At 40.2% G+C, this 13,493-nt stretch overlaps 1 protein-coding gene across 1 annotated transcript in view; it reads right to left on the bottom strand.

Annotated features, from left to right (window-relative positions):
- LOC137261118 (serine/threonine-protein phosphatase 6 regulatory ankyrin repeat subunit C-like) overlaps positions 1–8,998 on the bottom strand; it is a 43,265-nt gene extending 34,267 nt beyond the window's left edge. The window contains exon 1 of the mRNA XM_067798810.1: positions 8,925–8,998. The gene's annotated coding sequence lies outside the window, so the exon portion shown is untranslated. The remainder of the gene's footprint in view (positions 1–8,924) is intronic.
- Between the last annotated feature and the right edge of the window lie 4,495 nt (positions 8,999–13,493).

Raw genomic sequence — 13,493 nt, 5'->3', positions numbered from 1 at the left:
GTCTCCCAACGTGCAGTCGCATATTTATATAGGGCAGCCCTGGGCAAATGTACATATAGGTGTGTTGGAAACAGCGGTCGCATCACCACTAAACGGTTGAAGTACGACTCGATGTATTTTTTTCTGAAATACTGACATGTTCATCTACTTTTTATGTGCAGACAATACCTTTCCATCTCTTCCCCAAATATTCTGAAAAATCGCCATAAAATGGTCTCCCAACGTGCAGTCACATATTTATATAGGGCCGCCGTGTGCGAATGTGCATATAGTTGTGTTGGAAACAGCGGCCGCATCACCACTAAACGGTTGAACTAAGACCCGTAGTATTTTTTTCTGAAATACTGACATGTTCGTCTACATTTTATGTGCAAACAATACCTTTCCACCTCTTTCCCAATTATTCTGAAAAATCGCCATAAAATGGTCTCCCAACGTGCAGTTGCATATTTATATAGGGCCGCCGTGGGCGAATGTGCATATAGTTGTGTTGGAAATGGCAGTCGCATCAACACTAAACGGTTGAACTAAGACCCGTAGTATTTTTTTCTGAAACGCCGAGATGTTCGCCTACGTTTTATGTGCAGACAATACCTTTCCATCTCTTCCCCAAATATTCTGAAAAATCGCCATAAAATGGTCTCCCAACGTGCAGTCGCATATTTATATAGGGCAGCCCTGGGCAAATGTACATATAGGTGTGTTGGAAACAGCGGTCGCATCACCACTAAACGGTTGAAGTACGACTCGATGTATTTTTTTCTGAAATACTGACATGTTCATCTACTTTTTATGTGCAGACAATACCTTTCCATCTCTTCCCCAAATATTCTGAAAAATCGCCATAAAATGGTCTCCCAACGTGCAGTCACATATTTATATAGGGCCGCCGTGTGCGAATGTGCATATAGTTGTGTTGGAAACAGCGGCCGCATCACCACTAAACGGTTGAACTAAGACCCGTAGTATTTTTTTCTGAAATACTGACATGTTCGTCTACATTTTATGTGCAAACAATACCTTTCCACCTCTTTCCCAATTATTCTGAAAAATCGCCATAAAATGGTCTCCCAACGTGCAGTTGCATATTTATATAGGGCCGCCGTGGGCGAATGTGCATATAGTTGTGTTGGAAATGGCAGTCGCATCAACACTAAACGGTTGAACTAAGACCCGTAGTATTTTTTTCTGAAATGGTGACATGTTCGCCTACGTTTTATGTGCAGACAATACATTTCCATCTCTTCCCCAAATATTCTGAAAAATCGCCATAAAATGGTCTCCCAACGTGCAGTCGCATATTTATATAGGGCCGCTGTGGGCGAATGTGCACATAGTTGTGTTGGAAACAGCGGTCGCATCACCACTAAACGGTTGAACTAAGACCCGTAGTATTTTTTTCTGAAACGCCGAGATGTTCGCCTACATTTTATGTGCAGACGGTACCGTTCCATCTCTTCCCCAAATATTCTGAAAAATCGCCATAAAATGGTCTCCCAACGTGCAGTCGCATATTTATATAGGGCAGCCCTGGGCAAATGTACATATAGGTGTGTTGGAAACAGCGGTCGCATCACCACTAAACGGTTGAAGTACGACTCGATGTATTTTTTTCTGAAATACTGACATGTTCATCTACTTTTTATGTGCAGACAATACCTTTCCATCTCTTCCCCAAATATTCTGAAAAATCGCCATAAAATGGTCTCCCAACGTGCAGTCGCATATTTATATAGGGCCGCCGTGTGCGAATGTGCATATAGTTGTGTTGGAAACAGCGGCCGCATCACCACTAAACGGTTGAACTAAGACCCGTAGTATTTTTTTCTGAAATACTGACATGTTCGTCTACATTTTATGTGCAAACAATACCTTTCCACCTCTTTCCCAATTATTCTGAAAAATCGCCATAAAATGGTCTCCCAACGTGCAGTTGCATATTTATATAGGGCCGCCGTGGGCGAATGTGCATATAGTTGTGTTGGAAATGGCAGTCGCATCAACACTAAACGGTTGAACTAAGACCCGTAGTATTTTTTTCTGAAACGCCGAGATGTTCGCCTACATTTTATGTGCAGACGGTACCGTTCCATCTCTTCCCCAAATATTCTGAAAAATCGCCATAAAATGGTCTCCCAACGTGCAGTCGCATATTTATATAGGGCAGCCCTGGGCAAATGTACATATAGGTGTGTTGGAAACAGCGGTCGCATCACCACTAAACGGTTGAAGTACGACTCGATGTATTTTTTTCTGAAATACTGACATGTTCATCTACTTTTTATGTGCAGACAATACCTTTCCATCTCTTCCCCAAATATTCTGAAAAATCGCCATAAAATGGTCTCCCAACGTGCAGTCACATATTTATATAGGGCCGCCGTGTGCGAATGTGCATATAGTTGTGTTGGAAACAGCGGCCGCATCACCACTAAACGGTTGAACTAAGACCCGTAGTATTTTTTTCTGAAATACTGACATGTTCGTCTACATTTTACGTGCAAACAATACCTTTCCACCTCTTTCCCAATTATTCTGAAAAATCGCCATAAAATGGTCTCCCAACGTGCAGTTGCATATTTATATAGGGCCGCCGTGGGCGAATGTGCATATAGTTGTGTTGGAAATGGCAGTCGCATCAACACTAAACGGTTGAACTAAGACCCGTAGTATTTTTTTCTGAAACGCCGAGATGTTCGCCTACATTTTATGTGCAGACGGTACCGTTCCATCTCTTCCCCAAACATTCTGAAAAATCGCCATAAAATGGTCTCCCAACGTGCAGTCGCATATTTATATAGGGCAGCCCTGGGCAAATGCACATATAGGTGTGTTGGAAACAGCGGTCGCATCACCACTAAACGGTTGAAGTACGACTCGATGTATTTTTTTCTGAAATACTGACATGTTCATCTACTTTTTATGTGCAGACAATACCTTTCCATCTCTTCCCCAAATATTCTGAAAAATCGCCATAAAATGGTCTCCCAACGTGCAGTCACATATTTATATAGGGCCGCCGTGTGCGAATGTGCATATAGTTGTGTTGGAAACAGCGGCCGCATCACCACTAAACGGTTGAACTAAGACCCGTAGTATTTTTTTCTGAAATACTGACATGTTCGTCTACATTTTATGTGCAAACAATACCTTTCCACCTCTTTCCCAATTATTCTGAAAAATCGCCATAAAATGGTCTCCCAACGTGCAGTTGCATATTTATATAGGGCCGCCGTGGGCGAATGTGCATATAGTTGTGTTGGAAATGGCAGTCGCATCAACACTAAACGGTTGAACTAAGACCCGTAGTATTTTTTTCTGAAACGCCGAGATGTTCGCCTACATTTTATGTGCAGACGGTACCGTTCCATCTCTTCCCCAAATATTCTGAAAAATCGCCATAAAATGGTCTCCCAACGTGCAGTCGCATATTTATATAGGGCAGCCCTGGGCAAATGTACATATAGGTGTGTTGGAAACAGCGGTCGCATCACCACTAAACGGTTGAAGTACGACTCGATGTATTTTTTTCTGAAATACTGACATGTTCATCTACTTTTTATGTGCAGACAATACCTTTCCATCTCTTCCCCAAATATTCTGAAAAATCGCCATAAAATGGTCTCCCAACGTGCAGTCACATATTTATATAGGGCCGCCGTGTGCGAATGTGCATATAGTTGTGTTGGAAACAGCGGCCGCATCACCACTAAACGGTTGAACTAAGACCCGTAGTATTTTTTTCTGAAATACTGACATGTTCGTCTACATTTTATGTGCAAACAATACCTTTCCACCTCTTTCCCAATTATTCTGAAAAATCGCCATAAAATGGTCTCCCAACGTGCAGTTGCATATTTATATAGGGCCGCCGTGGGCGAATGTGCATATAGTTGTGTTGGAAATGGCAGTCGCATCAACACTAAACGGTTGAACTAAGACCCGTAGTATTTTTTTCTGAAACGCCGAGATGTTCGCCTACATTTTATGTGCAGACGGTACCGTTCCATCTCTTCCCCAAATATTCTGAAAAATCGCCATAAAATGGTCTCCCAACGTGCAGTCGCATATTTATATAGGGCAGCCCTGGGCAAATGTACATATAGGTGTGTTGGAAACAGCGGTCGCATCACCACTAAACGGTTGAAGTACGACTCGATGTATTTTTTTCTGAAATACTGACATGTTCATCTACTTTTTATGTGCAGACAATACCTTTCCATCTCTTCCCCAAATATTCTGAAAAATCGCCATAAAATGGTCTCCCAACGTGCAGTCACATATTTATATAGGGCCGCCGTGTGCGAATGTGCATATAGTTGTGTTGGAAACAGCGGCCGCATCACCACTAAACGGTTGAACTAAGACCCGTAGTATTTTTTTCTGAAATACTGACATGTTCGTCTACATTTTATGTGCAAACAATACCTTTCCACCTCTTTCCCAATTATTCTGAAAAATCGCCATAAAATGGTCTCCCAACGTGCAGTTGCATATTTATATAGGGCCGCCGTGGGCGAATGTGCATATAGTTGTGTTGGAAATGGCAGTCGCATCAACACTAAACGGTTGAACTAAGACCCGTAGTATTTTTTTCTGAAACGCCGAGATGTTCGCCTACATTTTATGTGCAGACGGTACCGTTCCATCTCTTCCCCAAATATTCTGAAAAATCGCCATAAAATGGTCTCCCAACGTGCAGTCGCATATTTATATAGGGCAGCCCTGGGCAAATGTACATATAGGTGTGTTGGAAACAGCGGTCGCATCACCACTAAACGGTTGAAGTACGACTCGATGTATTTTTTTCTGAAATACTGACATGTTCATCTACTTTTTATGTGCAGACAATACCTTTCCATCTCTTCCCCAAATATTCTGAAAAATCGCCATAAAATGGTCTCCCAACGTGCAGTCACATATTTATATAGGGCCGCCGTGTGCGAATGTGCATATAGTTGTGTTGGAAACAGCGGCCGCATCACCACTAAACGGTTGAACTAAGACCCGTAGTATTTTTTTCTGAAATACTGACATGTTCGTCTACATTTTATGTGCAAACAATACCTTTCCACCTCTTTCCCAATTATTCTGAAAAATCGCCATAAAATGGTCTCCCAACGTGCAGTCACATATTTATATAGGGCCGCCGTGTGCGAATGTGCATATAGTTGTGTTGGAAACAGCGGCCGCATCACCACTAAACGGTTGAACTAAGACCCGTAGTATTTTTTTCTGAAATACTGACATGTTCGTCTACATTTTATGTGCAAACAATACCTTTCCACCTCTTTCCCAATTATTCTGAAAAATCGCCATAAAATGGTCTCCCAACGTGCAGTTGCATATTTATATAGGGCCGCCGTGGGCGAATGTGCATATAGTTGTGTTGGAAATGGCAGTCGCATCAACACTAAACGGTTGAACTAAGACCCGTAGTATTTTTTTCTGAAACGCCGAGATGTTCGCCTACATTTTATGTGCAGACGGTACCGTTCCATCTCTTCCCCAAATATTCTGAAAAATCGCCATAAAATGGTCTCCCAACGTGCAGTCGCATATTTATATAGGGCAGCCCTGGGCAAATGTACATATAGGTGTGTTGGAAACAGCGGTCGCATCACCACTAAACGGTTGAAGTACGACTCGATGTATTTTTTTCTGAAATACTGACATGTTCATCTACTTTTTATGTGCAGACAATACCTTTCCATCTCTTCCCCAAATATTCTGAAAAATCGCCATAAAATGGTCTCCCAACGTGCAGTCACATATTTATATAGGGCCGCCGTGTGCGAATGTGCATATAGTTGTGTTGGAAACAGCGGCCGCATCACCACTAAACGGTTGAACTAAGACCCGTAGTATTTTTTTCTGAAATACTGACATGTTCGTCTACATTTTATGTGCAAACAATACCTTTCCACCTCTTTCCCAATTATTCTGAAAAATCGCCATAAAATGGTCTCCCAACGTGCAGTTGCATATTTATATAGGGCCGCCGTGGGCGAATGTGCATATAGTTGTGTTGGAAATGGCAGTCGCATCAACACTAAACGGTTGAACTAAGACCCGTAGTATTTTTTTCTGAAACGCCGAGATGTTCGCCTACATTTTATGTGCAGACGGTACCGTTCCATCTCTTCCCCAAATATTCTGAAAAATCGCCATAAAATGGTCTCCCAACGTGCAGTCGCATATTTATATAGGGCAGCCCTGGGCAAATGTACATATAGGTGTGTTGGAAACAGCGGTCGCATCACCACTAAACGGTTGAAGTACGACTCGATGTATTTTTTTCTGAAATACTGACATGTTCATCTACTTTTTATGTGCAGACAATACCTTTCCATCTCTTCCCCAAATATTCTGAAAAATCGCCATAAAATGGTCTCCCAACGTGCAGTCACATATTTATATAGGGCCGCCGTGTGCGAATGTGCATATAGTTGTGTTGGAAACAGCGGCCGCATCACCACTAAACGGTTGAACTAAGACCCGTAGTATTTTTTTCTGAAATACTGACATGTACGTCTACATTTTATGTGCAAACAATACCTTTCCACCTCTTTCCCAAATATTCTGAAAAATCGCCATAAAATGATCTCCCAACGTGCAGTTGCATATTTATATAGGGCCGCCGTGGGCGAATGTGCATATAGTTGTGTTGGAAATGGCAGTCGCATCAACACTAAACGGTTGAACTAAGACCCGTAGTATTTTTTTCTGAAATGGTGACATGTTCGCCTACGTTTTATGTGCAGACAATACCTTTCCATCTCTTCCCCAAATATTCTGAAAAATTGGCAAAAATGGTCTCCCAACGTGCAGTTGCATATTTATATAGGGCCGCCGTGGGTGAATGTGCATATAGTTGTATTGGAAATGGCAGTCGCATCAACACTAAACGGTTGAACTAAGACCCGTAGTATTTTTTTCTGAAATGGTGACATGTTCGCCTACATTTTATGTGCTGACAATACATTTCCATCTCTTCCCCAAATATTCTGAAACATCGCCAAAAAATGGTCTCCCAACGTGCAGTCGCATATTTATATAGGGCCGCCGTGGGCTAATGTGGATATAGTTGTGTTGGAAACAGCGGTCGCATCACCACTAAACGGTTGAAGTAAGACCCGTAGTATTTTTTTCTGAAATACTGACATGTTCGTCTACTTTTTATGTGCAGACAATACCTTTCCATCTCTTCCCCAAATATTCTGAAAAATCGCCAAAAAATGGTCTCCCAACGTGCAGTCGCATATTTATATAGGGCCGCTGTGGGCGAATGTCCATATAGTTGTGTTGGAAACAGAGTTCGCATCACCACTAAACGGTTGAAGTAAGACTCGATGTATTTTTTTCTGAAATACTGACATGTTCATCTACTTTTTATGTGCAGACAATACCTTTCCATCTCTTCCCCAAATATTCTGAAAAATCGTCATAAAATGGTCTCCCAACGTGCAGTCGCATATTTATATAGGGCCGCCGTGGGCGAATGTGCATATAGTTGTGTTGGAAACAGCGGTCGCATCACCACTAAACGGTTGAAGTACGACTCGACGTATTTTTTTCTGAAAAACTGAGATGTTCATCTACACTTTATGTGCAGACAATATCTTTCCATCTCTTCCCCAAATATTCTGAAAAATCGCCATAAAATGGTCTCCCAACGTGCAGTCGCATATTTATATAGAGCTGCCGTGGTGGAATGTGCGTAGAGGTATGATGGAAATAGCGAAAGCATCACCACTAAACGTTTGAAGAAAGACTCGACGTATTTTTTTCTGAAATACTGACATGTTCGTCTACTTTTTATGTGCAGACAATACCTTTCCATCTCTTCCCCAAATATTCTGAAATATTGCTTAAAAATGGTCCCCCAGCTTGGAGTATCATATTGATATAGGGCCGCCGTGGACGGATGTGAATGTGAGAGTGTTGGAAACAGCGGCCGCATCACCACGGTTGAACTAAGATTTGTAGCATTTTGTTCGGAAAAGGTTGATTAGTTTATAATACAGCAGATACCCAAACAAAGGCAGATAAACAACATGCACAGAATGCCTGTTGATGAATGATAATACATTGGAACACAGCAAAGTTGATCGTCGTATGGTTTTAGTTTGGTGTATTGAACCCCTTTCTTTTTAAAGTTTAAGAAATACAAAGCAAAGTAACAAAGTGCAATTTTGGGGGAAACCATCATGTATAGGGTCATAGTGTTTTTCATTAGGTGATTACTGCAAACTAGTAATCTACAGACCAGTGAAAGAACTGTAGAATATATTACACTTAAGATCCTCCTCTTCCCTTTGTTCATGTGCCTCCATGAACGTACATTCATGTGAGTCAAATTGTTTTGTGTTAAAGACAAAATACCATACTTATGGGTGCTACGAAGGAATTACTTTCACAGTTGTGAGGAACAGTTTGCAACACCAAACCCTAGCAATATGCTTTCCAATCATGAAATGAAACTGAGGTTTATAATCAATTCGTGAAAAGTTACAACAGTGTGAGTTAAAAGCAAGTTTTTAAAAGAACCATTTTTCTGTATGGCACAGTGGCAAGTATATCCAAAAAACATGTTGCATATCGTAACACCATAGAGCATTACTAATTATAAACAAACCTAAATGAATGAGTTAACATATATCTTCAAATACCAATATTAAAGGTATGAACATTTCCCCTTCCCTTTAACCTTCCGTTTCCCCATATTCTTTCGTCCGCAAATTGACAGAGGTAACACTAAGTGATTCAGCCTTATATATTGTAACTGTACTTAATTTTGAGGATTTCAGTGTATTTGTGAAACCTCTATTCTAGTATCGTGGTTAGGGTTTCTTAAATAATTCTAGTATATATCAATTTATAAATATTATAATTTATATTACAACATTACAAAGAATTCTTACCAATTTTTCTTGCAGACAATAGTACCAAGAAAGGAAGTTAATTAACAGCGCTTCCATTAGAGTAGCTGGGTACTGTCTATTGGAGTCAATTTGACTAATGGCAATAAGTTCACACCGGCAACATGTTCATATTCTGAACCTGACGCCGGTCACATCTGACTTAGTACTGATAAACAACACCAACACATATACGCTGTGATTACACGTAGTGGCGGTGGAAATACCGGTGGGCTGGGCTGACACTGTCTTAATGAAAAACTTCACAACATTTGTCGACTGACTACGAACGTTTGTAATGTTAAACGGGAGACAGGCAGAGACGGTGAATTACCTCCCTTGAAAACAGTCCAGTCGATAAAACTAGCGCATGCTCATGTCCCCTGAGAGGGTGTAAAAGGTCGTCGCTATATTACACCCTCTCAGGGGACATGGCGAGGGATTGAATTTATCGAGTTGTACACCCTCGTGGCATCTCGCGTCTTATTTCGATAAATTCAATCCCTCGCCATGTCCCCTGAGAGGGTGTAAAATAGCGACGACCGAGTTCCATGGGGCCAGCCACTGATTCGGCGAGGCTTTCATATTATTTTACACTGTTACGTAAATATTCGACAACAACTGCGACAGTAAAGTTCATGACAATACGTATTTAATATTTCAAACAGGCTGCATCGTTTGCTCTAGATAAAACCTCGATGACAGAACGTGGAGCCGCACAACCCATGTAAACAAAGGATCGCTATGCAAATCGAAATAGTGTTACACGTTTTCGGATAGTTTGTCAGAGAAACTAAACCATTTTACAACGATGTTTAATTAGAAATGTAGACTCATCAAAAGTAAAGAAGTTGTGTACATAATATTAAATGGACTGTGTAAGATGTGAGGAATAGTCACATCTTTCTGGCCTGTGGCAGAGATACAATGCATTGATAGTATAATATGGACATGCTAAGATTAAATGGAACTCGTCTTCAATGGCGTCTTCACCCAAACAAACCAAACATTTTCATTCTGCTACTTGAACATGACTGTATCTACCAGTTCCTGTAGCTAGATTATGAGAGCTTAGTCTGAATTTAGATAAATATTTCCTGAAGAGGTGCGGGATAGCTATACAAAGGTAATATTTCAGAGTGCAGTTATCAATAATATTTCTATAAATTACACATTTTGATGAATTGGATAAAATACTAAAAACTCTCTTGAGATGCTTCATCGAAAATTCGTTGCTTTACAACAGGTAGGTAAGCAGGGCATATATCTTGTCTAAGCCATAATTCATTGATACCAATCTTAGATAAAATATTCTTCACCCGATACACCTAGTATTGCCATGGGTCTCTATCTCCTCATATTAACATTCATAGCAATTTCAATATTATTTGTGTGAAGCAACTTGCATCAATGTTATCATATTGAATTGTCACTGATATATGAGAGGAAAACGACCAAATTCTGCATAAACCATAGAATTATATGTACACCTTTTAACTCCTAACAATCTTTTACAAAAATCTAAGCATTAACTGCTTTATAGGAGCCCCAGACCTCTGATGCGTATCCTATTACACTGCCTATTTAACAGTCCAAAGAGATTCAGGATTAAGAGAGGGTGACATTACTACAGAGTCAAAAGAGGTCCTTTCTACCTTGATCTGCGAGCTAGGTCCGAGCGCAAACTTATTATTATAGTTAAAAGACAACTCCCCAATGATGTAAACGTATCAACAACTTCAAGTATACAATTATTGATTGTAGCACCAAGTTTCTGTTAACCGACGTTTACCACCTTTTCCCGGAAACGACTATTACCCAACTCAAGTACCCATTCATCAGAGTAATTCAACAACGAATCTAACTGCTCTCAAGACCAAGCGGCCATCTGAATAACTGCTCTTAAAACCATCTATTGATTCAGAAAGTAGGACAAGGTCGTCTGCATACATTAACAGAAAAATCCTCAGGGATTTACATTTATGAGGAATACAGTTATCGTTTTAAAAGGAAGTCTCAAAATCACTGATATAAAAGGAAAATGGAATTGGAGACAACACTTGGTCATGCATTAAACCCGAATTATCCTGAAGAATTCACTGCAATGGTCGCCAACGCTAGCACACGATCTATAACGTTCAAATACAACGAATTAATATATAACGACAATCTTCTATTTACGCCCAAATTTGACAACGTATACCATAACGTACACCTGTCTACCGAGTCAAATGCACGCTTAATCAACGACAGCACAATACACGTTTATTATTGTTAAGGCTGTTACCGATTTATGAATGAAGCGAGAATATAAGTATCAACAGTACTAAGATGAGGTCGAAAACCAAATTGGGAATCTGGAATAATTATGTGCAGACCGATCCAAAACCCTACTGAAATGATCCTTTAAGAACCGATTTAGAATTGTCTCATATAGGAAAGTCTCAAGCGACTGAACGGCACACGAGCCACTTACAAATAATATCACCTTTCTTTTCATTTCTCGAATGCGTTTTTATTTTACTGCTACTCTGTATGTTATTCTGAATAAGATATTTGCACTGTTCATACTATTTGTTTAATGACAAGCAGGTAGGCTTTAGCGAAACTTGAAATTATATGTTTTCCGCAATATAAAACCCAGCCGCAATCAAGCGCGCTCAATTCAAAACTGAACTGACGGATACTGTCTGTCTATTCAGGGTAGCGCACTATACACAGAAAGCCACCTGTGGTTTGCATAGAGCACTGAAAGTACTTTGTGAACTACGGTATGCAGCCTGTTCGTGTTGCCTAGAATGTGATGCTCCACACCTGTAGAGCTAGATTTAGCTACTTTCAAAATGTACACTGATATTTTTCGAGTACACTTGTGGACTGAGGTATAATCACTATTCAACTAAATCTGTTTCATATGCTGCGGGTCTAGTCATGCACACGTGACGTGATAGACGATGTAGCTCTTGCACTGCTCATCGGTTGTCTATTGAACACAGAAATGGTTCTATCCATGAGTGTTTCGAACTATTTTCAAAATAGCACACTCTGAAGTAAAACTTGATACATCATGCTGTTTTAGCTTGAAGTCAAAACGTTTCATCGCGTTGCACGTAAATGGAAAAGCTGTCACTGACGTAGCATTTTAACATCAACTCTACAAGTCGAAACAGTGCTGGGTAATATTCAGCACTTTTTCTTTCAAATATTGAATTTTGCTCCACATCCTTCAATTCAGATATTATGCCCACACCCACGGGTTGCGTTGACAACGGCGCTCAGTCATGCGTGTCTTCATTGAGTACACTTAGTGAAGCTTTGGTTTTCAGTCTGAACACCTCTCTGTAACGTAATGTTACGTACAAGTGTAGTTATTTTCAAATCTGATTTTGGATTATAATCTTGAAGTAAAACGTTTCTATCATTATATTGTATGAGTTGGCCACATTATGAAATGATGAGTTGGAAGGGTATCTTCCCCAAAGTGGAAATTTCGAAAGTATTTGCACTCTGCGACTAAAGGGGGACTATTGTAAATATGAAACAGTTTTTTATGATGTAGTTATGTTTCAAACCATCTAATATTAAATACCATGCCCTGAAGTAAAACTGTATACATATTTGTAGCTGACACGATTAAAGTCACACCGTACGGTTTATGTATAATAACGTTACATTAGGGATATTCTACAACAGGGATAGGTCACTCCCTTGCTTTTTTTTACCATTTGTACTAATTAACGTGTGCCTCGCCATGCTCTAACGCACACAGGACTTTGCAGTTTCCAGCGCAAGTTCAGCTGTTTTTAACAGACCTTCATCCAGTGTATGGTATTAGTTCGGGGAATAAGATCGCTTGGCAAGAGGTATGACTATGCCAACCCACACAAAACACAACACATGAGTGAAACAAACAAAGAGTTTAATACACAGCAGTCACAGGATGATTTGTTACATAATTCATTCGAGAATAATATGGGTACAATTATTCTAGTGCTCAATCAGCTTTCAAAGAACATAAACATACGTAGATTCGTTATGCATACTACATTAATCACGACACATTCAAAAGTATATAACATATTGTCATTGTTAAATACTCTACACACCAAGCCAGATGGCGTTTACACTACCTACATTGTGCACAGTTACACAACCGCAAGTATTCACAACGTAATGCAATAGATAAAGTTTACTAGACAGCCACCCGTATTATCTACCTATTCCAGCTATCAGATAAAACTTACGATAATGTTGTTATTCTGAACCTGGGGTTATGTCATTTAGAAGGACGAAGACGTCGATGGCCAGTCGTGAGTATGCCACGAGGGTATACGTGGCATTTGACCAGCGTGCACTGCAAACAGCCGTTGAGACAGATACATGTATCGCACCTTGGTTCTGTTAGTTTAAGAGACACTGGTCACGGATTAAGTTTGATATTCGTTATCATTGTGACCCTTGACAGGTTTAACATTGCGGAACGTGGTCAGTTGGTCTGTAAATTTCCAGTTTTCGATAACACATACCGTTATAATATATTGGTAAACTTTTGTCCAGTTTTCCCGTGTTAAT

Source organism: Haliotis asinina, chromosome 14 (genome assembly GCF_037392515.1).
Source record: "Haliotis asinina isolate JCU_RB_2024 chromosome 14, JCU_Hal_asi_v2, whole genome shotgun sequence".
NCBI lineage: Eukaryota > Metazoa > Mollusca > Gastropoda > Lepetellida > Haliotidae > Haliotis > Haliotis asinina.
The sequence above is the reverse complement of the archived record's forward strand: the minus strand, read 5'-3'. Positions and strand labels throughout refer to the sequence as shown.